This window comes from Lynx rufus, unplaced genomic scaffold (genome assembly GCF_022079265.1).
Source record: "Lynx rufus isolate CCGP_SWC_20201006 ecotype Redwood Valley unplaced genomic scaffold, mLynRuf1.p SCAF_2, whole genome shotgun sequence".
Lineage (NCBI taxonomy): Eukaryota > Metazoa > Chordata > Mammalia > Carnivora > Felidae > Lynx > Lynx rufus.
Window position 1 is genome coordinate 187,895,011 of NW_025814834.1, and position 5,660 is coordinate 187,900,670.

Here is a 5,660-nt window from a genome sequence, read left to right on the forward strand (position 1 = left end):
GACTGTTCTGATATCAACATCTTTATCAGTTAAAAACCATAATTTCTGGTATGTTTTCTGGTAAAAACGAGTGGCTGAAATTAGTCCAAGAAGAATTAGAAGACCAAATAGAGCAATAACAATAGGAAAACTAAAAATATTGTTATTGAGCTACAATTTTAAAAGGTAACAGGCTGAAAATTATAAACAGATGAGTTCTAGTTGGCCATCAAGGAACAGATTATTTCTCATTTATTCAAGTTGACTTCAGAGCATATAAGAAATTGAAATGTTTCTCAATTCATATTATGAAAGTAGCACAATATCAGAGTCTAAGAGAGGAATGCTTCAAAGAATACATAATTCTCACTTATTACACAAATTAAGGTAGGAAAAGGCTGAACATTCTGTCCACTAGTCAGTGCACATGTTGGGGCAGAGCTGGAGAGTGGGGCAGGCAAGCTATGCCCAGAGTGGGGAAAACCATGCCAGGCAAAGAACTTGTATCAAGAACGGGACTGAAATACACTCATGTGGGTGATTTAGCTCAAGAAGTCTGATGACTGGATATCATGGAGTCTGGTGAGACGGCTTCTCCCAAGAGCATGCCAAAAGATGCACAGATGGGCGCCTGGGTAGCTCAGTCAGTTAAGCATCGGACTCTTGATTTAAGCTCAGGTCATGATCTCACGAGATCAAGTCCGAGATCGGGGCTGCTGACAGTGCAGAGCCTGCTTGGGATTTCTCTTTCTCCCTCTCTCTGCCCCTCCCCCTGCTCACACACGCACATACTTTCTCTCTCTCTCTCTCTCTCAAAAAAAAAAAAAAAAAAAAAAAAAACTTAAAAAAAATTTTAATGTTTATTTTTGAGAGAGAGAGAGAGAGACAGAGAGAGACAGAGAGAGAGACAGAACATGAGCGAGGGAGGGGCAGAGAGAGAGGGAGACACAGAATCCCAAGCAGGCTCCAGGGGCTCTGAGCTGTCAGCACAGAGCCCGATGCGTGGCTCAAACCCACGAACCTGTGAGATCATGACCTGAATCGAAGTCAGTCGCTTAACCCACTGAGCCACCCAGGCGCCCCCCAAAAACTTTTTTTTTTTTTTAAGATGCCCAGATAGGGCACCTGGGTGGCTCAGTCGATCCAACTTCAGCTCAGGTCATGATCTCGTGGTTTGTGAGTTCAAGCCCCATATCAGGCTCACTGCTGTCAGCGCAGAGCCCACTTCAGATCCTCTGTCCCCCTCTCTCTGTGCCCCTCTCCTGCTTGTGCTCTCTCAATAATAAATAAACATTTAAAAATAGGAGGCGCCTGGGTGGCTCAGTCGGTTAAGCGTCCGACTTCACTCAGGTCATGATCTCGCGGTCCGTGAGTTCGAGCCCCGCATCGGGCTCTGTGCTGACAGCTCAGAGCCTGGAGCGTGTTTCAAATTCTGTGTCTCCCTCTCTCTCATCCTCCCCTGTTCATGCTCTGTCTCTCTCTGTCTCAAAAATAAATAAAACGTTAAAAAAATAAAAATAAAATAAAAAGATGCACAGATAATGGCTGAAATCCTGAAGGATATGGAGATTACAGATGTGAGGCGAGAATTATAAATCAGGTGTTGGAGTTTGCCTTATAATTTGTGACCACAATTCTAAATGATGCAAAAATTTATTGGAGCCATGCTAAGATAGCTATTGTTGATGCAGATAATGTGCAATTGGCAATCCAGTGTTGCTCTGACCAGTCTTTTACCTCTCCTCCCCCAGGAGAATTTTTATTAGATATTGCCAGGCAAAGAAATCAAACCTCTTTTCCATTGATCAGGCCATATTCAGGCCCCAGATTGCCATTTGATCAATATTGCTTGACTGCTCCAAACTACACACTTAAGCCTCTACCAAAAAAAAGCAACTACTTCTACAGGGAGAATAATAGCTCCATGGCTAAATGTTGGTTCAGTTGCTAGCAGCCCAAGTACTCCCACTATAGGCACACCAACCCCACAAATCATGTCTGTTTCAGGTAAGGTAGGGACTCCAACGTCCCTCATAAGGCAAGGGATTGCCATACAGATGCCCACTTCACAGTTCCCAGATGTGAAAGCCTCAATTCCTACAACATCAGCAGATGTTGCTGATCAATCAGAATGTTCTGATTAATCCCGGGGTGGCTGGGTGGCTGAGTTGGTTAAGCCACAGACTCTTGATCTGGGCTCAGGTCATGATCTCACAGTTCATGAGTTTGAGCCCTGCAGTGGGCTCTGTGCTGACAATGCAGAGCCTGCGTGGGATTCTCTCCCCCTCTCTCTGCCCCTACCCTGCTCGCACTCTCTCTCTCTCTCTGAAAATAAATAAGTAAACTTAAAGAAATTTAAAAAAAAGAATGATCGATTAATCCATTGCCACTAATAAGTTGTTATCACAAGATACTGCCAATGAATCTTCAAAGGTATTAAATGAAATGTGAAGGTGACAATAATGATGATGATGATGCTGACCACTATGATCATTTATAATCCAGCCTTGGTGCGTGTAACACGTAATATGTATACTTGGTCTTGAACCAGCCTTGGTGTGTGTAACATGTAATATGTATACTTGGTCTTGAATCCATTGTACTGGCATTAAACGCGCATGTTGATGTTTTCAAGTTGTTTTACAAAACTTAAATAGTATTTAGTGAGTAAATATAGTTACCATACTTTTCAACTGAGATGTTGGGTTTTCTTTACAGAATTAGTAATCATTTTTAATCAGTCTTTAAGTGTAAAAAATGAAATTGTCATTCATCCAAAAAAAAAAAAGAAAGAAGGATAAGATTAAAAAAGAAAAAAAGAGAAGAAAGAAAAGATGGAAAGCCACCCAATACATTTCACTGACAAGCATATCCTGAAAACACAGCTAGATGAGGACAAGAGAAAAAATATATACATGATTCCACGTATGAACAGTGAAGCAAAAATCCTAAATAAAATGTTAACAAATTAAATCCAGCAGTGTATTAAAAGAACAATTCATCAAGTCCAAAGAGGATTTATCCCAGCATTGCTAAGATTGTTCAGTGTTAGAATATATATCAATTTAACTTATTATATTCATAATTAATAAGTTTAAATATGACTATCTTAATAAATTCAATACCCGTTAATGATCTAAAAGAAAAAAAAATCTCCCAGAAAACTAGGAAACTTAATGTAATACGTTGTTTGTCTTTGGTAAAACAATGATAAAAACTGACAGCAAATGCCACACCTAATGGTGAAACAATAGACACATTCCAGTTGAAGTCAGAAGCAAGAAAAGAAGGACCTTTATCACCATTACTATTCAAAATGGTATCGGATGTTCTCTCCAATTCAAGAAGGGGAAGGACAGCAATAGGAGGTATAAACATTAAAAAAGAAAGAGGCAAAGTGTCATTAGTTGCAGATGATACTATCACTTACATAGAAAAACCTAAAAAAATCAATTGACAAACTATTAGAACTAATAAGGGAATTTAGCAAGGTGACCACATACAAGATCAAAGTGGAAAAATCAATAGCTTTCCTATATACCGGCAATAACCAATTAGAAAATGTAATAGCAAATAAGGTTCCAGTCACAATAGCAACAAAAACTATTAACCACCTAAGAATAAACCTAAAAAATAGAATTTACTTCAGGCCTTTAAAGATAGGAAATCCATCAATCTAATTAATAAAATTAAATTGAAAATTATACAATTATATTAGATAGAAGCTGAGAAAATTCAAGAACCACTTCTGGCAAAAACGCTAAGTAGAACAAGACACACAGGGTATTTCCTAACTATGACAAAGAGTTAATCTATTTTTTTGGAGCACTGGGTGACTCAGTTGTTTAAGCAGCCAACTTTGGCTCAGGTCATGATCTCAGAGTCTGTGGGTTCTGTGCTGACAGCTCAGAGCCTGGAGCCTGCTTCAGATTCTGTGTCTCCCTCTCTCTCTGCCCCTCCCCCACTCTCGCTGTCTTTCTCTTTCTCTCTCAAAAATGAATAAACATTTTTTTAATTTAAAAAAAAAGAGTCTATTTTCCTTTTCCAAGAAACTAAGAGCAAACATCATATTAAATGGCTAAATATTAGCCATATTAAATGACTAAATGCACCGCCATTAAAGTCAGGAACACGGAAAGCAGCGATCACTGTCACCGTCCCTCAATATTATTTTGTGTAAAAATGAAATAGTGGATTTGAAAATAGGAGTAACAACTTTATAGAGCAGATCTCATTCCAGAGTCTGCCAAAATATAGAGGGGAATGCCCCCTCTATAAATAAGACTACTTTGATTTCATATTGTACAAATAGGATAGAAGTTGAAATCGCACTCAGAGACAGACACTGATCAAAAGGGTCTTACTTTCTTTTTCCCCTATCAAAACCATTGCCAAACACTATCCAGATATTATTCATACTGTTCCCATTCTCTGCTTGAAGGAAAGATTTTTAAATTATCCAAACAGTCCTAAGACCCACAGCTGGTTTTGGCAATGGGACGATGGGGCAATGGGGTGATGGGGGCTGGTGGCTGAAAGCAGGGTCTGAAGTGCAGCCAAGCACCGAGGGCACAAACGCTGTCACACCAGTGGAAATTGGCACCTTTCACACCTCTGGCACCTTTCACTACTCTCCTCATGCTCACAAGTGGTGACACTTTTGATATCCTATCTCAGCTCTTAATTTGTTTGAGATACTGAAGCCTGTGCTTAAGAAAAAAGGAAACCATGGGCACCTGGGTGGCTCAGTTGGTTAAGCATCAGACTTCAGCTCAGGTCATGGTCTCATGGTTCATGGGTTCGAGCCCTGCATCAGACTCTATGCTGACAGCTCAGAGCCTTGAGCCTGCTTCAGATTCTCTGTCTCCCCCTGTCTCTGCCCCTCCCCTGCTCACACTCTGTCTCTCTCTCTCAAAAATAAACATTAAAAATAAATAAGTAAACATTAAAGAAAGAAAGAAACCAAATAAATAAACTTTGAAAAAGTGGGGGGTGCTACATGGGGGGTTCAGTCAGTTAAGCGTGGGACTTCAGCTTAGGTCATGATCTCATGGTTCATGGGTTCGAGCACCACATCAGGCTCTGCGGTGACAACATGGAGCCTGCTTGGGATTTTCTGTCTCCCTCTCTCTTTGCCCCTCCCCCACTGGAAACCCCACAAATATGGGTTCTAAACAAAGTTGGGGGGTGAGGCTTTTAAGCAGGCAGTTTACTGAAGTTACATATTTGCTTTCCATCTCTAGGAAAGAGCAAACATGGGGTTTTTTTTTAGAGCAAAAGAGCAGAGTAAGTTGGAGGTGAGATGGTGTAAGTCTCTGCCTCTCCCCTCATGAAAACGGTACTGTGGGTTAAGGTCCTAAACAGAGATCATATGATATCAGTTAGATTGTATTCTCAGTACCAACACCTGAGAAGGGAAAGGGGAAAAGCAGGTTTGGGCTTTTCTATTATTAACATTATTGTATTAGAGGGAGAAGTTGGGCTGTGATAAAATCTCAACCAGGCCTGAGTTGGCCCTAGGAGGTACTCTGAAGGTGAGATGACCCTTCAGAGTTGTCTGTAGATGGAGTGAGACCGGGCCCTTATATTCCTATCCCAAGCAGTCATCAGATGTGGGCTATCCCGGGAAGGGGAATGACCTTGGGTGAAGCAAGAAGACTGAATTACTTATAAGTAAAAGC

The 5,660-nt window shown here is 40.6% G+C and overlaps 1 pseudogene; it reads left to right on the forward strand.

The window, feature by feature from the left end:
- Positions 1–551: 551 nt before the first annotated feature.
- Positions 552–2,479, forward strand: LOC124516358 (transcription initiation factor TFIID subunit 9-like; annotated as a pseudogene).
- Positions 2,480–5,660: the final 3,181 nt, after the last annotated feature.